Below are 27379 nucleotides of genomic sequence, written 5' to 3'. Positions count from 1 at the left end.
TTTTTTTTTGAAGAGTGCTAATGAGGAGCTTTGTTTGATATACATAGGTAGTTTATTCCAGAGTATAGGAAGTCTCTGGGACAGGAATCTATCCCTCTGGCATGTTCTGTTTATTGTAGTGACAAGGTTTAGGTCTGTAGAGCATGTAGCTCAGAGGGATTGAGATTTCTTTAAGTGGAGCATGTCCAACAGCTCTGGGTTTGACATACTTTGTATGTTAGGCAGAGATCACCTCTGAGTAAGCGATATGCAATGGAGTAAAGCTGGAGTTTTTTGAGACAGTCTGCGTAGGGACCCTGTTTGAGGCCGGTAATCCTCTGTGTGAGGTATTTCTGCGGCCTTTCCAGTTGTTGTAGATGTCTTGTGAGGTACATATCAAAAGGGGTGTTGTACTCTATAATGGGTCTAATGAGTGATGAGTAGAGGGGAACAATGACCTCTTTTTTTCTGGATGACAAACCTTTTATGATGAGGTGTGCCATGTAGAAGGATTTCCTGACTACTGTGGCAATGTGATTATCAAAGTAGAGACTACTGTCCACCTGTGTCCCAAGGTCTCTTATCACACTTTTGGTGTTAAGTATACTACCCCCTATGGTGTAGTTCATGGGTACAGAGTTTTTACCAAAGGGGATGACAATGCACTTTTTGGCATTGAGCTTGAGGCCATGGCTTTGACACCAGGCATTTGTCTCAGTGAGGCCCTTTTGTAGGATGTCCACATTGTTAGGAGTTTTGATTATGGCTCCTAGTTTGCAGTCCTATGCAAACTTCATTAGCCAAAGACCTTTTGTGTTAGCCTGTACTTCAAAGAAGTAGATACCAAACAGGAGAGTTAAACTTTACACTCCCCAATAAAACCCTACCATCTGAACAATCTGAATACAAAAGATTCCTTTCTTTCTCCAAACCCTCTAAAGTACCAGGATAAAGCTTATATTCTTACTCAGTTGCTAAGGTCTGGAATTCACTTCCCCTTGCCACAAGAACCATTACTAATTTGAATGCCTTCAAATCCTTTTTAAAACAAAGTCTATATAATATATGGCTGTGCACATGCTCAACTCCTGGATAACTTGCCCACTGTAGTTTTCCTCTCCTGACTGTCCTACAATCCTACCCACTGGCTAACACATCTTTCATAACCCCCTTCTTCGCTTCTATAGACCCTTTTCAGCTAATCTCTCTCCTACAGTCTTCCCTCATCTTCTCACAATTCTTTCTCTCTCATTTATTATAATGAAATGACTGCTCAGCAGCATAGCACTGTTTCAAGTTATTAAACAGAACTGAAGAACAATATGTCCCACCCTATGAAAGAATGTAACATACTTTTTCTCCTATGTTTTATGAAGAAAATATTGAGTAATATGTGTATATATTGTATGTTTTAATGTGAATCTTTTTCCTTGGATGTTTTGTTTCTTCATATGAGCTTAAACCTTTCTATCCATTGTATAAAATTATAATTTAACGATATATATATATATATATATATATATATATATATATATATATATATATATATATATATATATATACACATATATATATATATATATATATATATAAATATATATATATATATATATATATATATATATATATATATATATATATATATGGGTTCATGTCATTTGATCGACAGTTCATTTGATCGACTGTTCATTTGGTCGACAGTTCATTTTGTCGACAAGCATTTTAGGTGGGGGCTTCCCCACACTCCAATGTGGGGCTGTGCCCCACCCCCTAACTATATATATCAACTCCAGGGTCGCACAGCATTGGGGAAGGGGGCAAATGCTTGTCGATCAAATGAACTGTCGACCAAATGAACAGTCGATCAAATGAACTGTCGATCAAATGACATGAACCCATATATATATATATATATATATATATATATATATATATATATATTGATGTGTCTCTTAGTTGAAGCTTTTCTCCCCAAGTGTCTGTGAAAATGGGCTCTTTTTGACCCAGACAGAATTTCACAGTAAACAAATGTTAAATAAAATAATAAACAAAATAAAACAAGTATAAATTGCTCAATTTCTGCCTTCTCTTAAACCTCACTCCTCCTTCAAAACTTTATTCTGCCTGTATTGTTCCCACAGCACCTTTTTTGTCTGTCCAATTTAATCCTACCCTTTTCAAAAGATCCCACTTCCATTTTTTATCTCTGTTACAACACTCAAATACAATTGGTTTAAACAATTTCCATTTTCTATTAATTGCTTTTGTTGTCAGCCATCAGAATTAGGCTATGTCTAGACAATTTGATTCCTGTATCCCAGCTCAAAAATCATTCCCTTGATTGCACCTATTTTCTCATCCAATATTTCTGACAGAGTACTCTGTAGGGAATTTTTAAAGTCTGTTAGCTCATTACTCTCCCAAAACATATGCACCCAGTGCCCCTTTCTTCTTCATCACATCTCCAGCGTTTGGCACCTACCTGTGAAAAAGTGTTTGGAATCTGCTTGGGCTATAAAGTTAACTGTGCAAATACTTCCAAGCAAAAATACTAAATCTTCCAGACTTTGTTACATATGTGGGGGCTATATATATATATATATATATATATATATATATATATATATATATATATATATATATATGTCCTCCCATTGTTTCCTTGTGGATTGCTCAACTAATATCGCTTCCCAATCTTTTCAAACCTTCTCTGCTGGTCAATGCTATTTTCATACCAATTTCAGATGCATATTTTGAGAGGTTCATCATGTCCCTCTTCATTTGATGAAAGGAGGTTTTACTAAAGACATCCGTTCCCATACACAGTGACAAGGTCATATGTATACCTAGGATGAATGGACTTTTGGGCCCTAGAGTCAATGTGAATCCTGGAACCTGAGAGACAGTTAACCATTACCATGTCTTTGCACAGTCTGTTGAATTGTCCATTTGTATGTCTCTCTAGGAATTAGCCTACGACTATGACATTACTATATGTACTGGCTTAGCCTTGTTACCTTATGACCTTTGGCTTGTCCAGTTGAGTGACCCCTTTTTTCGTTAAGTTTTCTGTAGTATCTATGAATATTATTTATCTTTTGGTATGGCACTGAGTGTCCTGCATCCTTTGTGTATGAGACCTTTATGGTCTGTGCAGTGATATTTTTCTTAGTGCCTCAGAGTAAGAAGGCATATTTGTTGATGTAGGACATAGCTGGCATATTTGGGTAAGGTATCAGAATGACAACATGTTTTGTACAATCTAAAAGAAGAGCAAACAAGCATGGTACAGAGCTAGGCAAATAAATAAGAATTAGCCAAAACCATATCTCAATGCATCACATTAAGTAAAGGATCTCTTTAATATAGCAAACAAAATAAATAATGAAATAACAACAAAAACATTTTAGCTTATAGCTTCTTCAACATTTTCACTCTCACCAGCAGATCACTTACTAAACCAATTCTAAATACAGAAATCCACCACAGTACAAAAACAGTATTTAAAATGAACAGTAGCACACTAATTTAAATGCAAAAACAGAAATTTGTACTTTCCAACTGTAGCACAGTTTTGGTTCTGAGGTCAGGTCTGAGTAGATATCGTAGGCATCCATGTATAGTTGCAGCCCAGCAGTTCTTAACATAGTCTAATTTGTATTGAAGCAATTGTGAGTTGCTGGAAGATCAAAAACAACACACAATTTACATGTATCTGCAAACTTAGGTAACCGGAATCCAGGACTACTGGTCTGAAAGACTGAGAAATATATGTCAAATAGGATAAAGTCCAATCATGAGCCCTGCTGTATAACACCAGTAACGTTTTTTGCTCTCATTCTGCTTAATACTCTTTCCAAAGCTTCATCAAACTCTTATTTTATTATGTCACTTATAATAAAGTGATCACTGTGATTTCTAATATTTCTGTCTCATTACAGTGCATTTCATGTTATATATTTAAATATATTTGATGTTAAGCTAACTGCATATATTAATCTCTTGTATCCAGTTAGTCCTAAATAATTGGCAAGTGTTAGAATGCTTCTGCAGCTTGTGTATAAGCTGGCTTGATGATATTCTGAATTTTATTCCATTTCTGTTCTATCAGCAAACATAGTATTCAACTTTCATAGGTTCTTCATAGGTGTGTACTAGGCTAATGGCCCTGGAGCCTTTACAAGCCTAGTCCATAGAAGTGCCCTAGCATTGTGTCACCCGACGTAAGTTCCCAGTGCCTCTATCATGTAGAACCACTGTAGTGATCCCTGGAGTGAACTTTCTATTTCCCATCCACTCATCAAGCTTTCTCTTCAAGAGAGCCAGTGAGGTACTCTGCTTGACATGTATGGGAAGTGTATTCCAGAGCATGGGCAGTCTCTGGGTTATGAACCTGTCCCTCCAGCATGTTCTGTTGATTGTGGTAATGAGGGTGAGGTCTCTGGAGCGTGTGGTGCAGAGAGATTGGGATTTTTTTAGATGTAGCATTTCTAACAGACATGGGTCATACATGGCTTTGTAGGTCAAGCAGAGATCGCTTCATAGTAGACAATATGAGACAGAGAATAGCTGGAACTTTTTGAGTCTGTCCATATAGGACATGTGTTTAAGGCATAGGATCCTCTTCTTGAGGTACTTTTGTGGTCTTTCCAGCTGTTGCTTGTGTCTAGTGAGGTACACTAGACAAAAGGGGCATTATACTCAATGACTGGCCTAATGAGGGGAAGAGTAGAGAGAGATGATGACCCCTTTCTTCCTGGATACAAAACCTTTGGTAATGAGATGTGCCACATAGAAGGATGTTCTGACCACAGTGGCAATGTGGTGATCGAAGGAGAGGTTGCTGTCAACCTGTGTCACCAGATCATTTATAATGCCTTCAGTGTTAAGTGGGCTCCCATTGATGTGGTAATCAGTGGGAAATGATTTTTTCCCAAAGTGGATGGCAACGCATTTTTTGGCATTAAGCTTAAGGCCATGGTTTCAACACCAGTCATTGGTCTCAGTGAGGCCTTTCTGTAGAATGTCTACATCACTTGGGGAGTTAATAATGGCTGCCAGCTTGGAGTTGTCTGTGAGCCAGAGTCCCTCCATGTTGGCCTGGACTTCTGAGAAGTAGATGCCAAACAGGAGAGGATCCAGGACCGATCCCTGTTTGACTCCACTTGTGACTGGTCGACAGTCTGACTTGGAGTACACTACTTTCACACTGTGGGTTTTATCTGTGAGCCAGTTTGCAACCCCCCTAGAGATATAGTGGTTGATGCCTAGTTTGGTGAGTTTATCAATAATTCCTGAGTGGGAAATTATATCAAAGGCCTTGGCCAGATTGAGATAGGCTGTATGAACTGCCCTGCCCTCATCGACAGCTCTGGTGACTGACTCAAAGATGTCAACCAGGTTGAGCAGGCATGATCTACCTTTCCTTAAGATTCTTCATCTTAAGGATAGTAACAATTGAAGAGAACACTGGAGATAGGCCATACACATTTTTCAAAATGTCCATATGTGCTACTTTCTCAAACTTTCATTCTTAAATATAATGGTAAACTATTATGAGCATGGATGACTAAAAATATTCTTATTTACAAAAATTCTAAGTTGATAGATCTATCTTGGGATTTATTAAACCCTGCACAATGTGCAGGAACAGTGCAGGAGCTGCTGCACACAATATGTCCACTGAGTGATTCAGTATAGAGCTCCCAGGATGTGCATGAGCGCTCCTACACTATTTCTGCACGATTACCACTGCCTTATGCTAATTACCTCATTTGCTGGTGGAAACCATGCAAATGAGATATATTCATGATTTGGAAAGCAGGCAGGTGTTCGTGCAGGAATAGTGTAACCTGCAGAAATGTATTCAGTTACTAGCTGAATACATTTCTGCAAATAAGAAAACGAAGGCATGACTGCCTCAAATAAAGAATGTATTCCATTTATTAGGCATGCCAATGGCCAAATATATGGCCATTGGCATGAAAAATAGTTTTACATTTTTTAAATAAAACTTTGTTTTTGGCTGATCTCGACCATTTAAGCATAGGTCAGCAGTGCGCAAACGGAATCGTGCAGAAAATAAAAAAAAAAGTAGAAAAATGAATTTTGAGAGAAATCTGCATTTTGCCATTATAGTCAATGGCATGCAGAATGAAAATAATACCAGGGAGTAGTGGTTGCTAAAGGGAAAGGCTCAGTGTAAGTGTAGTAACACTGGAGTAAGGCAGTGGTGTATGCAAATGTGGGGATTTATACTGAATCACAAATTTCTTATCAAAGGCCAATTGTTTAGGGCTAGTCGCATGACTTCATGTGATGAAGATTTTTACAATGAATGTGATACTATTTCCCAGATGTTTGCAGAAAGGGGATACCCCCAGGACATGATCCTAGAGGTTAGAAATGAGGTCCTGTCAGGTAGGCAGGACAGATTTACTCCTATTTTGGGGAATAGTTCTTTTTCGGTTCATCATAGGAAAACTCGTGAGTGTAGTCACATGCAGTACAACAGAGCCTTTATTACTAATTTTAGTAGTGACTCTTATGTTCTCAGAGGTGTTATTGAAAAGGAATTGGGTAAATTTACACCTACTGTAACCCTCCATTTTCAAATATCAGGAGAACCTAGACCCTGTCAGCAGCGTCCTTATCTAGCTGGTACGTTGAATTCTGCTGTATTTGCCTATTCTTTACGTTTCTAAACTGCTTGTATGAAAACAGATATCTGTACTTAACCATATCCTAAAACGCTAGCAGCGTTGTCCTGTAACGATAGTTGGTTACAATCTTTCTGTTTATTTCGTCATTGTGTGCTCATAGTGCTCTAAAACAACTAAAGTGCTGTTTTAAATGCTAGCGACTGTTGGAAGAGCTAGATGTTGATCGCTTTTGTCTGCCTATGATCTGTTTTACTAAAGTGCTGTTTTAAATGCTATGAGACTGTTGGAAGAGTTAGTTGCTGAATGCTCCTGTCTGCCTATGATCTGTTTTACGGTCAAACTAGCCGTTTGTAAATCAGGGAAAGTGCATGTTTGTTTGGTTACTCTCCTGCTGTTAGTATAATTGCTGGACCTATGTAGTTAGCTAATTGAACCAACTATTGTAAGTCTCCAGCAACCAAAAGCAGTACATTTCATTGCTGTTCGTAGATTACGGAACCTCTAGGGGACCGTAACTACCTGTGTAAAGTGTGTATCTTTAATTCAATTGCACTGCTCTCTTGTCGGTTGGTTTGTATGGGTAATACAAGGACTTTCCTAATCTGTGATGGTATTAATATAGCTACTGACCTTTAATTGTGCCTCTTCCCTAACCTCTACCTGGTCTTATTTCTACTTTTCCTAGGTAGTCCCCTTGAGACTTAGTCCCTCTCAGCTCCCAGACCAAGGAAAGAATTACTACACCCTGCAGAAAATATAGTAAAGCAAGCAGCTTTCACCGAAGAGCTAAGGTGGTCACACAATATTGTATATTAACTTATGGAAGCTGCTGTCTAGGGTCTAAGGTCCCAAAATAGTTTATGTAAAATCCTGGTATATAAGTTAATTTACTTACCTAGCTAAGCTACTGCCTAGCTGAGCTAAAGCTGATTTGGTATTATCTGAGGATTGCTATAGCCCCGCTCCGTTCGCCCTCGCTACGCTCGGGCTCTCTTCGCTCCCCTGCCTGCCCCCAAATCCCACCCGCCCCTACTACCTCTAAATTTATTGCCATTAAGCCACACCCACATGTACTAGCTCCTATCACCTTCTGCTAATTTAATTATTCCCAGCTGTTTCCCTCTCTTTTTAATTATAGTTCCCTTCACACCATTATCTGATAGTTCACTTCTAGGTACTTAGTTCATCATCTCTTTAGGTATGTGGTACTCCATTCTACTACCTATCCTATTTGTCCCATACCTCTTAATATTATATGAAACCCAACCTCTATTAGGATTCCCAGCCTCAAAGGCCCACACAAACACTCCAGAAGCCAAACATCCTAACTTTTATCACTTCCATAGTAATTGGGTACATCTAACATCATGCTCTCAATCCCCATACACATACACCAGGAAAATTAGTCCAAAACTCAAATATTACTATAAAATTGTAGAGAAATTCCAGAAACTTGCCTCCAAGCTTAGACTTAGTCTATTACTTGATGGGGATATACACCTCAATCCTGGCCCTACCAACTCAGGCATGTACTCTCCCTCTACCACAAACCTAAGCCTCAACCATATAATCTCCCGGCCACCCAATTCTCTCCTAACCTGTCATCTCAACATCAGAAGCATCAATAACAAGGTGCATGAACTTCATGCACTCATTGCTGATCTATCCCCTGAGATTCTGTGCCTATCTGAGACATGGTTAAAACCTACCACTACTGACAAAGAAATACTACTCCCTGGGTATAATATACACAGGTTGGACCGTACTTCCAGAAAAGGGGGTGGGGTAGCCATACTTTACAAATCTGAGTTGATTGTATCTACGGATGTCTTACAACCACCTCAGATTAATAACTTAGAAATTCTAACCACCAAACTGCAACTTAACAATAGTAAATGCATTTATATAATTTGTATGTACATTCCCCCAGGTAATAATATAGCTACACTTGAAGACACCCTACACTGGATATCTAGCCACTACCCTCAAGAAACATTACTTCTCGGAGACTTTAACACAGATTGGACCACCTGTTCTTTAGAATCCCCTACCACCCATATTAACCTGCACTCATTCCATGAAGTTATTAACACCCAAACAAGGACAGGCAAACCCAACCAGAAAGACAGTATACTTGATTGGGTACTTATTATTAGTCACCCTAACCTGTATACATTTGGAACCCTCCCTGATAGTCTAAGTGATCACCATCTCACATATATAATTAAGCACAAAGTATCCAATCCCAAACAACCCTTACTAAGAACTGTCAGAAATAAAAAAAAATTTGACTCAACCAAATTCCAACTAGAATTAAATTCTTGCAATTGGTCTATACTAAAACATCTTCCCTTAGAAGAAGCAGTATTATATTTTAACAATAAATTCCTTGAGATTCTTAACTTTCATGCCCCTACTCGCTCAAAGAAAACTAAGGCAGTAGCTGCACCTTGGCTTTCAAAGAGACTAGGCTTAAAATTAATCTCAGAAATAAAGCATGGGTTTTATGGCGAACTACTAAACTTACACATGATCAAATTAAATACAGACAACTTAGGAATGAAACTAAAAAACACATACTACTTGACAAAAAACAATATTATCACAAACTACAAACAGAAAATCAAAATCACCCTCAAAAGTTTTGGGCAGGGTTAAATAATCTTCGACACCCTGGTCATTCTACTACCCCTGTTCCAGATGCCCTTACCGATCAACCATCAGAAGCAGTCTCTGACAGTTTTAACCGATTCTTCACTGAGAAAATCCAAGCCCTAGCCAACCAACTGCCTCTTAGTTCCCATAGCCTAGATAGCTCTGCCCTTATAAATCAACCCTCATTTAACTTCCAACCTGTTGCTACATCACTTATCCGCACCTTAATCAGAAAACTAAAACCCACCACACTCTCAGCTGACCAAATTCCAGCTGAATACCTGCAAATATCAGCTGCGCCATTGCCTACCCGGTGTCATTACTTATCAATCGCACTCTAACAGAAGCAAATATCCCTGATATCTGGAAGATATCCTATGTAATCCCTCTTCATAAAGGAGGTAGTTCTACTGAGCTCTCCAATTATAGGCCTATAGCTATATTCTCTCCTCTAGCAAAGATAATGGAAAAATGTATTCAAAAACAGTTCATGCAACACCTAATTAATAACCACCTAATGGCAGATACCCAGCATGGCTTCAGACCTCACCATAGCACTACCTCAGCCTTACTAGTCTTCTCCAATACCATAAATTTCCATCGCAACAATAACCTTATTTCTTCAGCTCTATTTTTGGATCTGTCCAAAGCTTTCGATATGGTGGATCACCAACTATTAATCAGTACCCTGCAATCACTTTGTCTAGATCCCAAAGCCCTACAATGGTTTAATTCATACCTAAGTGGTAGAAAACAGGCTGTACTATGGCAGTCCAAACTCTCTACCCTGTTACCTAACACCCTGGGAGAACCACAAGGATCTATATTAGGCCCACTGTTATTCTCCGTCTTCATCAATGATTTGAACACTGTCATACCTAATGTCAGCTGTATCCAATATGCAGATGACTCTACACTGATTTGCTCAGGAACATCTCCTACAGAGTTACAGTTAACTACCCAGTCTACCTTTAACACAATAGAAAACTGGCTTTCAAATTGCCGCCTTATACTGAATCCCAAAAAGACTAAAATGCTGTTATTCCTTCCAACACAAAGGTCTAGCACCATTAACTTTACAATCAAAGCAATGGATGGCACAATAATCTCACCAGACCATTCTACAAAACTACTAGGTGTCACTATCGACAGTAACTTAAAATTTGACCTACATGTCAATCAATTGATCAAAACCATCAATAAAAAATTAGGTTCATTGTATAGAATAAAAAGCTTTCTGACTCCCCCAGCCAAAGTTGCCATTGCCCGATCTTATCTTCTCTCTACTCTCTGTGCCTCCTCTCCTCCATAATACTAGTAAGACTGTCCTGAACAAAATCACTATCTGTTATAATCACATCGCCAGGTTTGCTACTGGATTGCCTTTCAGGACACATCATTGCATCAACCTAATTCAGCTTGGATGGCTCCAACTACCTAGTCTAATACTATATAACCAACTAGTTATTACTCACAAAAATTTATACAACCCTGAAAACACCCCTGCACTCAAAAATCTGGTTACCCTGTATAACAACCCTAGACCACTGCGTTCTTCCAGCAGACTCCTTATCCAGACATGTAAAACTAATAACTTAGCCGGTGACTCTCTCTTTACTAACTCTGTAGGTAGAAAATGGAACCTACTACCTCCTGAGATCACTTCACTCTCTTCTCTAGGTCAGTTCAAAGCTAAACTCAAACTACACCTGGAGTCAAAATGGACTTGCTACTGTATCAAGCCTGGTTAATCCCTTCTCCAGATTTATGTATAGATGCAATGTGTATGGATTGTCTTGACGTGATTCTGTAAATATACTATCAATGTCTAAATGTTCTTCACCAAATATTCTATTATGCTGTTTGAGGTAAGTGATATGTAATGACGTTTTGAGTTATGTAATGATGTTTTTTTTACTGTTGGGAGCTTTTCTCCCCAGGCCTCCGCTGAAAATGGACATATATCCAGTCGGACTATCCCGGTTAACAAATGTAAATAAATAAATAAATAAATAAGTTTACTGACCTGGGTGTGTTCAAGAGTCAGCCCCTCAAGGTTATTTACAGAAGGGGGCACAATATCAAGGATTTACTTGAGCAGAATCAAAACCCTAGTGTTTTTTCCCACAGGAAAAAGGGTACATTCAGGTGTGGAGCCTGTCCTCAATGTCCCCACATTTACCACGCTGAAAGCATTTACATCAAAGGAAGGGATAAAATGGTGGCAGGTAAAACTTACACTAACTTTAATAGTTGTTGGGTAGTTTACATCGCCTTATGTGGTCAATGTGAGGGGTTTTATGTGGGGAAAATGGAAAGGCATATAAGATGTCAGATGTACGAACATTTCAATGACATAAAAAAATGTAATACTAACAATGCATTGTATAGTCATACATTATCCTGTGGGAGTTTTTGTTTTCACCTTTTTTGTGTTGGAGCTTTTACCTAGGGGCATTAGGGGAGGCCCTTGGGAATCCAAGCTGGCTTATCGTGAAACCTATTGGCAAATTGTACGATGCAAAAGTAGCTTCAGGTAGGGTAACAAATAACGAAAAGAGTCCTCGGCTCGGACACACTGAGCTTATTAGAAACACAAAATAAAATGAAGTACGTTAAGCGCTTTCATCTGAGACCAGACTTCTTCAGAACGTACTACAAAGTACTCTAATTGTTTATATAGAGATCATCTGACACAAAATAGGCGCCAAAAATTTCCTGCAGTGCAATGATTGCTTATATAAAACAGTATTATAAAATTGCTTATATTGACATTGATAAAACTACTACATATCACTGTATAAATAATACAAATTCATATACAAAACATGAATTTATACAAACATGTATAACTTGAAAATGCAAATATATATATGCAAAAATAAAATATGTTGACTTATATGTTGACCCATATTAGGAGATAATAATTTTGACACTATTACTAAAGGAGAACATATGTCATCAGAGCATGGTCTAAGGGTATGTGTATTGACTTATTCACCTGCAGTTATACACATAGAAAAATGTTTAAAGGAGAGATGGAATCAATTTGTCGTTAATAGAGAATCTATGTCTATTTTAGGTATGGATATGAAAATAGTCTACAAGACAGGATTTAATATTAAAAAATTGCTGGAAAGTTCAAAAGGTACGTCAGCTAGAGTCAATAAACATACTACCAAATGTGGACATTGCAATCAATGCCAATATATTAAAGTATGCAGAGGTACTAGGTTATATAACACAAATTCAACATTTCTACCAAGCATTTATGGCAATTGCAGCTCCACATTTGTGATATATTTAGCTACCTGTGTAGCATGCAATGCATTCTACATAGGTAAGACAGAAAGACTTTTTAAAAGACGTATATATGAACATCAGTATGCCATCAGCAAAAAAGACAGTAGGAATGCTTTGTACCGTCACATGTTTAATACGAATGATAGTCATACATTTATGTTTCACATTATTGACAAGGTGGAACAATAACCATATGGAGGCAATATTAAAGCTTTGCTGGGATTAAAAGAAAGTAGGTGGCAGATTATTTCGGATGCAACAAACTTTCCAGGTATTAATGATAACATCAGTATAAAACCATTTTTAATTTTTGCATATATATATTTGCATTTTCAAGTTATACATGTTTGTATAAATTCATGTTTTGTATATGAATTTGTATTATTTATACAGTGATATGTAGTAGTTTTATCAATGTCAATATAAGCAATTTTATAATACTGTTTTATATAAGCAATCATTGCACTGCAGGAAATTTTTGGCGCCTATTTTGTGTCAGATGATCTCTATATAAACAATTAGAGTACTTTGTAGTACGTTCTGAAGAAGTCTGGTCTCAGATGAAAGCGTACTTCATTTTATTTTGTGTTTCTAATAAACTCAGTGTGTCCGAGCCGAGGACTCTTTTCGTTATTTGTTACCCTACCTGAAGCTACTTTTGCATCGTTTAAGTTGTTGCTGTCTTTTGGGGACTATTGGCAAATTGTTTTGGAGGCCAGCAGATTCCTGGGTCTTAATGATTATGTTTCTCTGTTACCCCTTTTAAAACTTAGAGCTGCTAAATTATGATTAATTATGATGCTATATCAAACTACTGGTTATTGCATCTTTTTAAGGATTCTTACAACACACACAATGTATATGTACTTTTAGGTATTATATGTGGTGTATGTTTTTTTAAATCAGTAATTGATTTTTTAATTGATGTGAATTGAGTTGTATTTAAACGAGGTATTCTCATTATGCTACATTTTCGGATGAAGTCTGGCAGGCGCTCGGATGAAAACACATTATTTGGTGGAGCGTTAAGCTTTTCTGTGTGCTAATAAAGAGTGGAGTTTCTGTCTTACTTTCAGTCCAGTGTTTTGGTTATTAGTTACCTTTTTGGACTGTTTCCTCACTTTTTGGTTACTTGTTTGACTATGGAGGAACTTGAGGGACAGATATCCACCACGGTTGTTGCCATGGGTCTGAAGTGGGGGAATTTTGTAAACTCGCCGGTCAACTTAGTCAGCTAGTTGACCTACTCACTCCTATTGGCCAGGGGTTGGCTGCTTTACTTTCTAACACTAGTCTACCTTGTAACCAGGAGGGGGTGTCCATTTCTGGTCTGCCGCAATGCCCATGTGGTTCCCAAACGGGCGCTTTGCCTTTGAACCAGACATCTTCTTTATGTCAGGAGTGCCAGTTGGGGGAAACACTTTTGAATACTCCTAGTGCTTTCCATTTGCAGGAAGGTTTGTCACTGGTGGTCGAGGAGTCGTCAGGATGGTTGTCGGATAGAATGAATCCTTCTCAAACAGATTTAACTACTTGGTTGGTGACCAAGCCAATTTTTCGAAAATTGGATAATCCACCTGGCAACCCACCGCTTATGGACAATTTCTTGCATGGACTTAACAAACTGTACGATTACCTTTTAAGGTATAAATCTTTGGCTTTAGATAACTTATATTTGGGTGAATGTATTACGGCAGGTATTGTGCCTAAGGGACTATGAATACACAAATACCCAAACAATGTTGTGGCGGGCTCTGTCTTTCATTCTGAATTGCTTGGTATATTTGATAGATATGGCCTGGATGTTTTGAGGGCTATAATAAAAAACAAAAAAATAATGAACGTGAAATGGTGGGTTTAAAGCTGAACATTGATCAACTCAATCATGTTATTACTAATGATTTACTGTTTGGGATTGAAAAGGAAAGGGGCAGGTATTTCAACATTAGACGTTGTATGTTTGAGAAGTGTGAGGACATTTTAAAGAGAAAATATAGGAAAATGGACAGGGACTTGAGGGAATATAGGGAAGTTAAGTAGTACCTGGCCCCTAGGATAAAATCAACCTCCCTACTGGGTGGTAGTAGTGGTCCGGGGGTAACAATAATCAAAACCCTAATGACCTTGATGGGTTTGATACATACTACAATGAGAATATACCCCCAAGTCCCTGCGAGTTGGATAATGGTGAACAGCATAATGATTTTGTCCCACGTAGGTCCGAAAGGATTAGGGATCAAAAAAACCCTTGGGGTAACCATTTTTACAGGGGCCCAGCAAATCATAGGGGCTGGGTACCCCAGGTACTAGAGATTTTAAATCAGTGTGTTATTTCTAGGGTTGATAATGTTTTCAGTTATCTAGGATTCAACATTTTTAACTACAGCGATTTGAGTGTCAATGAAGATTTTTTTAGACTATTTTTGAAGGGGTTTAAGTTTATCCCCACCAGAAGAAGTAACCTCACTAGTGTTATTATGGACATCAAGATGTTTGTTCTCAAATTGAACCTTGAGTACATTTTTTGACAGGTGACCACACCTCATTTGTGTACATTACCCCACCGGGCTAGTGCATACAATCCTTCTTTACACCATAAACTCAAGAACTTGTAACAGGTACTTGAGAGGGAAGTGCCTAGGGTACATTCCCATACCTGAGTTAACTACAATTTATCTAGTGATAAACAGAAATTGTTGCATGAACTGGGTTCTAATTCTTCTGTCAGGGTCATGGAGCCAGACAAAGGAGGGGGCATGGTTTTGATGGATAGGATTCTATATGAAGGCAAGATGCGTGCCCTTTTGCATGATGGTACTAAATACAGTCAGGTGTCATTGAATGAAATCCACATCTCCTACCATAAAATTGATTTAGCCCTTAATGACTTGTTTGACCAAGGGGTAATTGATTTTGCAACCTATTCTTATTTGAAAAACAACAAACCTAGGGTATCATCCATTTTTGGTATACCCAGGATGCACAAGAATACCCAGGATCCACACTTAAGACCTATAGTGGCCTCAGAAGGTTCTAAAACTGATCCCTTGGCCAAATTTTTAGATTGGAAACTTAAGAAGCTGTGGATGCGGGATGAACACATTCTGCTTGACTCTTGGCATTTCCTCACAAGTGTCAAGTCTGAGCTGTTCTCTCACAACCTGTCCTTTGTCACCATTGACATAGTTGACTTGTTTTCTGTCATACCACACGATCTTGGACTTAAATGGTTGGAGAAAGCTCTCGGTTGCAGGTAGGGGTTACTGACAATGACATATTTTTATGCCTTGAATTGGTTGAACTCATCCTCAGGAAAAATTTTTGTTCTTTGAGGGTGAGATCTTTCGACAGGAGCGTGGTGTTGCCATGGGTGCTAATTGTACCTCTACATAAGCCAATATTATTTTGGCTATGTGGGAGTGCAAATTTGTTCTTAATTATTCTTTCTCCAACTCCTGGAGGTTGTATAAAAGATTCCTTGATGACATTTGTCTGTTTTGGGATGATAGCTTACCCATATTGGAGCAATTTATTGAATACTTGGCTCAAACTACTACCTTCTTGGAATTCACCCATGAGATGACATTGCACTCGATGCATTACCATGATGTTTTGCTAATTAGCACTGAGGCAGGCTTTAAATCTAGAATCCATAGGAAGGCTACCTTTTCCAATTCCTATATATGGTTTTCAAGTGCCCACCGTGCATTTCAAAAGAAGGGCATTATTAAAGGCCAATTGGTTAGGGCTAGTTGCATGACTTCATGTGACGGAGATTTTTACAATGAATGTGATACCATTGCCCGGATGTTTGCGGAAAGGGGATATGCTCAGGACATGATCCTGGAGGTTAGAAATGAGGTCCTCTTGGGTAGGCAGGACAGATTTCCTCCTATTTTGGGGAATAGTTCTTTTTCGGTTCGTCATAGGAAAACTGGTGAGGGTAGTGACAAGCAGTACAACAGGGCCTTTATTACTCATTTTAGTATTGACTCTTATGTTCTCAGAGGTGTTATTGAAAAGGAATGGGGTAAATTCACTGAGTTTACTGACCTGGATGTGTTCAAGAGTCAGCCCCCCAAGGTTATTTACAGAAGGGGGCACAATATCAAGGATTTTCTTGAGCAGAATCAAATCCCTAGTGTTTTTTCCCACAGGAAAAAGGGTTCATTCAGGTGTGGAGCCTGTCCTTAATGTTCCCACATTTACCACGCTGAAAGCATTTACATCAAAGGAAGGGATAAAATGGTGGTGGGTAAAACTTACACTAACTGTAATAGTTGTGGGGTAGTTTACATCACCTTTTGTGATCAATGCGAGGGGTTTTATGCAGGGAAAATGGAAAGGTAATTAAAACGCTGGATGTACGAACATTTCAATGACATAAGAAAATGTAATGCGAACAATGCATTGTATAGGCATACATTATCCTGTGGGAGTGTTGATTTCAATGTTTTTGTGTTGGAGCTTTTACCTAGGGACATTAGGGGAAGCCCTTGGGAATCCACGTTGGTTTATCATGATACCTATTGGCAAATTGATTTGGAGGCCAGCAGATTCCTGGGTCTTAACGATTATGTTTCTCTGTTACCCCTTTTAAAACTTAGAGCTACTAAATTAAGATTAATTATGATGCTAGATCAAACTACAGGTTATTGCATCTTTTTAAGGATCCTTACAAGATATACAATGTATATGTACTTTTAGGTATTATATGTGGTGTATGTTTTTTTAAATCAGTAATTGATTTTTTAATTAATGTGAGTTGAGTTGTATTTAAATGAGGTATTCTCATTATGGTGCATTTTCTGATGAAGTTTGGGAGGTGCCCAGACGAAAACGCATTATTTGGTGGAGCGTTAAGCTTTTCTGTGTGCCAATAAAGAGTGGAGTTTCTGTCTTACTTTCAGTCCAGTGTTTTGGTTATAAATATCTTCTAAGTGTCAGACTGCACCTAACTGTGTAGGTGCTCTAACACCACCGTGTAGACAGGAAGGGGTGTGTCATGCTTTGGTGTAAGCACATTGGAGCTCAGTGGCCCATGTTTGCCCTTAGCTAAGCACAGCTAAGGAAGGGTGTGTGTCTGAGGCTGTATTTTCTTATTCCATGAAATGCAGAGTGTGTTTGCATCCACGGAGGGCCAGTTCTGCTTAAAAGTGTTTACTTTAGCTAAATGGCTGTACACGGTGTGCACCGGGCCCAATACAAAAAAAAAACACAGAGGATAGCAGAACTGTTTACATTTGGGCACCTGGAATGTGCGGTGTGCATCAGGGCTTAAAGTGGGAGGAAATGGGAAGGGCAAACAGCAGAAGGAAGGCAATCAAGGAGAACTAACATAACTGGCAGGTGGAATGGATCAGAATCAGCCAATTACACAGGCAACAGCCCAACACATTGCTATAAACTATGCAAATACCTTTCAGTCTATTTTTTCTCACAAACTCTATATCACTGATGTACACATTCGGGGGGATTTTAAACTGACAAAACTAACAAAACATGTTAGGGGCTGCTATTGCTTTGATTTATCTGTATGTGCTAGAGACTGAGGGTGATGAGGAGAATAATGCTGGCAACCAACTCATTACCGAGAAGGAGGAGAAGAGTGTTCAGACCCAGGGTAACCTACCTGGGACTACATGATCTGGAGATAGAAGAGCGCTACAGGGTGGACAGGGACATACTTCAGCAACTTCTTGAGCTGTACCGGCCTCACCTCAGACCCAGAACCAACAGACGGGAGCCCATCCCAGTGGATACCAAGGTATGTGTAGCCTTAAGAAAACTAGCTGCAGGTACATTCCAAAGACCAACTGGGGATACCATTGAGGTCTCACAGGCATCTGCGTCCAGGATACTCCACCTGTTCCTGGATGCCATGTGACTGCATGCCGCTGAGCACATTTATTTCCCCAGCACCCATGAGGAGAGGACCAGCAATATGTGTCTTTTCCACCATGTAGCAGAACACCCAGAGGTACTGGGTGCCATAGACTGCACGCACATCCACATCAAAGCACCACCTGGTGACCAGTGTAGGGTCTACCAAAACTGCAAGGGGCTCCACTCCATCAACTGCCAGGTCATGTGTGATGCCCAGAGCATTATCATGAATGTGTGTGCTGGCAGCCCTGGGAGCTATCATGAATCCCACATCTGGCATTACTCACAGCTGTACCAGGCATTTGGCAGTGGGGACATCCCATTTGGCTATCTGGTGGGGGATGCTGGCTACGCACTGCAGCCGTGGATGATGACACCCATCAGAAATGCACACACACCCACACAAGAATGCCATAATGAGGCACATGCACAAACCAGGATCATTATAGAGTGTGTGTTTGGGATGCTCAAGTCACAGTTCTGCTGCCTTGACATGTCTGGTGGAGCCTTGCAGTACTCTCCAGCAACATGTGCAATCATGTTCATAGTATGTGCCATGATACACAATATGATCCTGTGGAAACAGCAGCAGCAGGAACAAAATGGAGAAGGGCAACACAGCCCCCACCATTGCCAAGGTCTCCACTGGCACAGATGGACTCAGGGGAGGAACATCCTGAGCCTGCCCCTGTAGGCAGATGGAGGTGGGCCCAGTATGCCCTGTCCTTGGCAAAGAGGTAATGCATAGCACATATTCTGACACTATAGGACCCAAGGGACTGATCTCTCTCTCTCTGACTCACACACACAGAAAAATAGATGCCAAGTAACACATCACCTATACCCTACCGTGTATAGGCAGTGTACTGTGTGCATCCAACACAGCCAGCCCTCAAGCACCATTCTCACAACAGCCTCAGGCACAAAGTAAGTCAGTCTCCTTTACAAAATTAATGAATGGAGTGGAATGTTTTGATAGCATATCTATGGTATTGATTCAAGCATGCAAGGTAATGGGTTGGCTTACTGGGATAGCAGCAGACAACTGACAGCTCTGTGGGACAGAAAGAAGTGTATTCCCAGTACTAGTATAACCATACCATACAGTACCACCCTAGCTGACAAATAACACTGCAGTATATGTGGTGAGCCAAGTAACTGGGGAGTCATAGGTCACATGCATGGATGTCAAAGTGGGGGGTCCCATACTCCCCCCGCCTCACCCAGCAGATCAGCTGTAAAAAAAACATACAGATATGCCTGGCAAAGGCCCCCACATGGCAACATCCATGAAATCCCCACCTACAGATTTTTACACAGTGATACCACAGAAGGTCTTGCAGTGGCAGTATGGCTTTGAAAGGTAAAAAGTCAAACTACAAAAGTCTATTACAGAAAAATCTGACCTGTAGTCGATACTGTTATGCCTGTAGTCTGAAGGATAAGGCACACCATTATTCTAAATGGGACCAAACTGTTAAGCAAATAGCAACACAGTTTCTTCAAATGTGTATTGTGTACAGATGTGTCACTCCCCCAGTCCCATAGAAATGCAGTAGCATGTCCCTAGCCTTAAGCAGCACCCGGCCATCAACTAGAGTGATGGCTCAACACAAACAGAAAGCAATTGTCAGTAACACCCACAGTCAACTTACTGGTGCCATCCTAGGGTTGTCCACTGCTGGCAGCCTGGGAACATGTGATTATCAAAATGCACTGCCTTGCTACAGATGGACTGTATCTGTCACACCTGGCCTACAGGCATGTGGCAAATGGCCATGTGTCACCCACAGTGCCCTGTTAGAGAGTGTCATGGGGTCCATAACACCAACATAACATAGTCAAAAAAAGCAAAGAAAGGCCATGCTGCTAACTGCTAGGAGAAAACCTGCCAGTGTCAGAGAGCCAAAAAAAGATCCAAAGATAAGGACAACTTTGACATACTGATCTAATAATGTAATAAAGTTGATGGAATGATTGTAGTAGCATGGAATGTCTGATGGCTATGAAGTCAGAAACTGCAATGTCAACTATCAATATCTGACTTCAACCCTGAGTGACTTGCAAAACACTTTTCCTTGGAAACCTCAGTCGTATGTGTAACCAAGATATATGAGTCATGAATGTGGACATTCTGTGATACTCTATACAGTCAACAGGCAGGCCTAGGAGTCTAAACATGGTAATGCACTCATTGCATGCAGTCCTAACCCTGAAAGATGATGACATGTCTGCACCCACAGAACCATAGCCCACAGCCATGGGGAGTAACACACCGTTCCCTAATCACTCATCCTATGCAACATCCTGACCCCAAAATGTGGCCCGCCAAGCAAAATGAGGTGGGCCATAAATATATGTCTGACAAACACACACCTCCAGGCTGGTCAAACAGTCTGACATACAAGACTCTCCAAGTGCAGTCAACCTTTGGGCAGACCCCTATACAAAGCACTGGTAGCTATAGGCAAGCATATCTGATCTAGCCCCCCCCATATCTTATCCCCTCCAAATATATTCTGAGTCTGCCTGTCACCCTGATTCTGTCTGACATGTATTACCCAACTGTGGACGTGAAATCAGACCAGGCCAGAACAGAAATACACAGAGATTCCATCATTGTAAAATTTCACCAAGATGCTGGACTGTTTCCACAGCTACAGCAGTCAGTTGCTCATAGGGACACCTCTCAACAGGCTGGATTTTGCAAGACTGCTTAGCATTTGGTCCATAAGTTCAGTGTGTGCATCATCCATCCTGTATTCTTCTGGTAAATCACTGTGATGATCTCAAGAGGTATTTCACGAGGTACTGAAACAATACATGACAGTGTCAAACAGCATATATGTCAGATGGCTGCTAAAACAAACCCTGTAACCCTAGCAACCCATACGTTACTGAGAGAAATAGATAGAGTCACCTTATGGCTTATTGTCCCCCCATTTTGATAGGCTATCTGCAGATATTCTGCACCAACAGGTTGAGCAGTATGGCTGTAGCACAAAACAATCAGGCTGGAGTACAACAATCCCTGGAATGGAGTCCCACATGTATTATAGAAGGGCACACTGCGCATGCTTATACACTTTGAGAAATGTCAGTAGGATCTAGGAATGAACAGGCCTTCCCCACCTAGTGCACTTCCCATTGCCCTACTTTAGCAGTCCTGAAGATGTTTGTCACCAAAGGAAAAACCTTTCATCAGACCTCAACACCATATGCTCTGTGAAGCATGCGATAACTGCGTAACACTATATTACAAATAACTAGTTAGATAGGAGTTCTAACCTCAGTCCTTACAAATGTCAAACTGTGTGTGTGTGTTTATAAGTTAAAGCTTTTGGGTCCATTCAAACCCAGTACACTTCCCCTTTCCCACTTTCACAGTCCTGAGATATCAGTCACCATAGAAGTCCCTTTCATCAGGCTTCAGCCCCTTAAACTCTGTGGTGCATGCAATAACTGCATAACACTGTAATGCAAATAGTTAGATAGTAGTTCTAATCCCTGTCCTGGAAAATGTTAAAGTGTGTGTACTTACAAGTTAAAGCTTTTGGGTTCATTCAAAGTCAGTGCACTTCCCATTTCCCTACTTTAGCAGTCCTGCAGATATCAAGATATCAGTCACCTTTGAAGTCCCTTTCATTGAGCCTCAACCCTATAAGCTTTGCGGCACGTTTGATAACTGTGTAACACTGTGATGCAACTAACTAGTTAAGTAGGGGTCCTACTCTCACATCTGGTAAGTGTGTGTGTGTGTGTGTGTGTGTGTGTGTGTGTGTGTGTGTGTGTGTGTGTGTGTGTGTGTGTGTGTGTGTGTGTGTGTGTGTGTGTGTAAATGTGTCTGTTTGTAGGACAAAGTATTTTGATAGGTTTAACACCCACTGCCCTAATGTGTCAGTCCTGCTGATGTCATTCCACTTATAGGTTCATAAGTGTGTATTAGGTTAATGGCCCAGGAGTCTTTACAAGCCTAGCCCATAGAAGGACCCTGCCATTTTGCCACCCGATGTTACTTCCCAATGCCTGTATCAAGTAGAGTCACTGCAGTGATCCTTGGGGTGAACTGTCTATTACCCATCCACTCATCAAGATTTCTCTGAAACAGGGTCAGCTAGGTGCTCTGCATAACATGTATGGGAAGCGTTTTCCAGGGCATGTGCAGTCTCTTGGTGAGGGGCCTGTCCCACCAGCATGTTGTGGCGATTGTGGTGGCAATGAGGTAGATGTTTCTACAGTGTGTGGTGTGGAGGGATTTGGGGTGTCTTTATATGTAGCATTTCTAAAACAGCTGGGTCAGACATGGCTTTGTAAGTCAAGATAGCCTCTAACTAGATGATATGACACAGAGACTAGCTGAAGTCTTCTGAGTCTGTCTGCGTAGGATGTGTGTTTAATGCCTAGGAACCTCTTTGTGAGGTGCTTCTTTGGCCTCTCCAGCTGTTGCAGGTGTCTACTGAGGTACATGGCAAATGGGCCAGAATACTTGATGTGTGGTCTAATAAGGGAACAGTAGACAGAGATCATTACCTCTGTCTTCCTGGATGCAAAATCCTTGGTAATGCAAAGTGCCACATAGAAGGACTTCCTGACCACAGTCACAATGTTGTGGTTGAAGGAGAAGTTGCTGTCAACCTGTGTCCCAAGATCTCTTATAATATCTACAGTGCTCATTGGGCTCCCATCGATGTGGTTCTTACTGTGAACTGAGTGTTTTACTAAAGGGGATGATGATGCATTTTATGGTGTTAAGCTTCTGGCCATGGTTTCCACACCACTCATTGGTCTCAGTGAGACCTATCTGTAGGATGTCTGCATGCTACCTCCCAGCTTGCAGTCCTCTGTGAACTTGCTTAGCCAGAGTTCCTCTCTGTTGGGCTGGACTCCTGAGAAGTAGATTCTAGACAGGACACGACCCAGTACTGATCCCTGTGAGACTCCACTTGTGACTGCTTGCCAGTCTGACTTGGATTTTATCACTGTCACATTGTGTGTTTTGTGAACCAATTTTCAACCCACCCACTGATATAGGGGTTGATGCCTAACTTGGTGGGTTTATCAATAATTCCTGACTGAGGAATGGTATCAAAAGCCTTGGCCAGATCAAGGTAGGCTGTATGCAGTGCCTTACTGTCATACACAGCCCTGGTGACTCACTCAAAGAAGATAACCAGGTTGAGCAGGCATGATCTGCCATTCACAAAGCCAAACTGTGTGTGGTCCAGAGTTAGGAGATCACCTATATTTTTGTCAATCAGGTCCCTGATGATGTGGTTCATACCTGTACATAGCAGACTCTTCAGGCTAATGGGCCAATACCAGGGTCTGTAAATGCTACTCCTTTATGGAGAGGGATAACTGTAGCAGTGTGCCATTTTCGAGGGACAAAGCCTGAGGTGAGGCTGTGACTGAACAGGGCACACAGATGTGGTGCCAGGTCTCTTTTTATAAAGGATAGAGTGAAGCATGTGAAATTGATAAAGTAGCAATAGTTGGGGAAGTTCAAGCCACTGGAGAGAGTTTAAGGCAGTGCAGTGGTGTGAGTTGTATGGGGAATTAGTAATGAATCTGGCTATTTTATGGTAAGTTTGTTGAAGTTTAAGAGTGGTGGCCTGAATATTGGTAAGGACTGGAGCGGCATATAGGAGGGTAGGGAGGAGGAGGGCCTGTCCAAGAGTAAGTCTAGCATCAGCTGTTAAGAATCTTTTGTTCCGATAAAGCAGGCCTAATTTCTGATGTGTTCTTTTTATTCATTGGTGTATATGCAGGTTGAACTTTAGTTCCTCATCAATGATGACCCCTAGGAGTTTAGTGTGGTTTTCAGGTTGGATAGTTGTATTATTAGAAGATGTAATAACAAAGGAGGTTTTATGGTGAGAATGAGAACAGGGAAGGAAAAGTAAGAGTTTAGTCCTTTTGGGATTTAGGATCAGTAGGTTGTGAGAAAGCCATTGCAATGTGGATAGTAGGGCTTGTTGGGTTAGGGAGTGTAGTTCAGAAATGTTATTAGAGATAGAGATAAGTGTGGAGTCATCAGCATATTGAATGAGTGAAGATTCTTTACAAGAGGTGAAAAGATCATTGGTGAATATGTTAAACAAAAGGGGTCCTAAGATGAAGCCTTGAGGAATATGTGGCTTTGGTACAGTTGTGAAGCAGCATTTATGCACCATAACAGTACAACCCCCAATACTACGAAATATGCTGCCCCCACCATAGCTGTGCACTTATGTGCATTACCAAACCCCATCTACAACTACTATCTTATCTGACATATGCATGTAGATACTCTACAGATACAACCTCCAATACTATGAAATATGCTCCCCATCACCATAGATGTGCACTTATGTGCATTCCCAACCCCGTCCACAACTACTCTCTTATATGACATATGCTTGTAGATACTCTACAGATACAACTATGTATGCTACAGTACTCTAGTAATGTGCACTAGGACCTTACCTGCATGCTCCTCATCCATTGTGTGGAGGGGCACTCACATCCACAATGCTGGATTCGACATGCTGTTGTCTGCTTGCGGTGGGTGCTACAATGTTGATGAGGAGCACCTTGGTGGGTGTCAGTGGGGCCTGCATGGATGGGCCCCCACCTGTGGCTGAGCTTTCACTGGCTACGGCAGCAGCCCTTTGCCGGACATTATGTATGAGGTCGATTGCATGATGCCGGATATGCTCATAGGTTCTTGTGTGCAGGCGTACCCTGTGGACTAGGTCATTCTACAGAGCTGTCCACTCCCACAGATGTTCCTACCCATGGCCAAACATTACAGCATAGTTCTGGACAATGCTTTCCACGATTTCAGCTGTTTCAGCCTCTGAGTAGGGTGGGTTTCTTGGGTGCTGCATCCCACCAGGAAGACATAAACAGTGAAACACATCATAGCACCTCATACAGTTGTCAACAGTATGGAGAGAAATTGCACATCAAAAGTGGATATTTGTTGCCAACACTCACAACTACATCGTATCCCTGTAATATAGCAACACAACAATAGCTGCCATTGCACTTCTGGTCCTGATGTGACATACTCCCCTCAGTGATGGACTGTTAACTGCATAAACCTCTATTCCTCATTCATTTCTGGTTAGGGGGATGACAGTGGCCATCTTCCATGTGGATGGGGAAGTTGCCGAGGCTGTGTTTGACTACAGTGTGTGATGGAACTGTGAGCACATGCCTGAATTCATTTAGGATGCAGACAGGGATGTTATCAAGCCCCATGGAGACTTGCTGTTGTTGCCTTTCAGTAGACAATATGTATATGCTCACCACTGATGAGGGGAGGGGTGTGGTTGATGTGCATATCTCCCTATATGGATGGGGGGACAGAGAGGTGATGTTCACACCTAACATGTTTGATACAGGTTGCCTATAGCCATGGCATGTGTGTATGAGGTGCAATTTACCACCAGTACAGGGTGAATTGTGTTGTTGCCTCTGAGACTGACAACATATGTTGAGACACCCTTGTGACTGGCCTTGGCAGTGTGGATATGTCTGATATGTAGTCATAGTTAGCCTTACAGGGAGTCACCTGTGACCTTACATGCTTGTTTAGATAAAGGTGGACATGCTTCCAAGTTGTTGCCTGCACCTATGTGGCCCTGTACAGCCAATATAGCAACCTATTATTTGGTTTGTGTATTGCTGCTGTCCATCAAAGGGGATTACCTACCTTGGTGGAGGCAGGTTTTACAGGTCAGGTATTGCTGAGTCCATACAATTACAGTGGCTATATAAGTATACACACCCCTGTTACAATGCCTGGGCTTTGTGATATTGTAACATGACACCACAATAACTAATTTCAAAACAATTCCCACCTTTAATGTGACCTATAGCCTGTACAATTCCATTGAAAACATAACAATCTGTTATGGGAAAACATATGCAAATTAAAATCAGTACAATATGCTAGTTGTATGAGTGTACACACCTTTAAACTGATACTTTGTGGAAGCACCTATTGAGATAATGACGGCATTCTGTCGTCTTAGGTCAGAGTCTATCATCATGGCACATCTTTACTTGGTAATAGTTGCCCAGTCTTCCTTGCAGCAGTGCTACAAATATGTCAGTTTGTGAGGGCATCTCTTGTGCACAGCCCTATTCAAGGCAACCCACAGATTTTCTATTTGATGTAGTTCTGGCCACTGGCTGGCACATTCCCAAACTATAATTTTCATCTGGTGAAGCCATTCCTTTGTCTATTTGGATGTATGCTTGAGGTCATTGTCATGTTGACAGGTAAAATCCCTTTTCATCTTCATCTTTCTAGCAGATGACTGAAGGTTTGGGGACAAAAATGATTGGGATTTGGAACTGTTCATAAATTCCTCCACCTTGACTAGAGAACCAGTTCCAGCTTATGAAAAGCAACCCCACAGCATGATACTGCCACTAGCATGCTTCACCAGGGGATGGTGTTCTTTTGGTGAGGTAGAGTGTTGTTTTGGGCCAAACATACTTCTTGGAATTGTGGGCCAAAGGTCCAACCTCGATGTCATCAGACCATGACAGATTGTCCAACATATGTTTGAGAGGCTTGATGCACTGTTTGGCAATGTTTGTCCAGTCCTGAATGTTTTTCTGTGTAAGAAAAGGCTTCCATCTAGCAGCCCTACCCCATAGGGCAGACATATGTAGAACACAGAAGATTGTTGTCACTTGTGGTACACACCCAGTACTTGGCAGGCATTCCTGCAGCTCATTCAGTGTTACAGTTGGTCCTCTGGCAGCCTCCATGGCCAATTGTCATCTTGTTATTTCAACCATTTTGGATGGATGTCCAGGTGATTGGAGTGTCACTGTTTTCTGATATCTTCTCCACTGTCTTATGACTGTCTGCACTGCATCCCATGGTATATCCA

The sequence above is a fragment of the Protopterus annectens genome, chromosome 4.part0, assembly GCF_019279795.1.
Source record: "Protopterus annectens isolate FY-2018-M chromosome 4.part0, PAN1.0, whole genome shotgun sequence".
Lineage (NCBI taxonomy): Eukaryota > Metazoa > Chordata > Ceratodontiformes > Protopteridae > Protopterus > Protopterus annectens.
Note: the sequence above shows the minus strand (reverse complement) of the source record.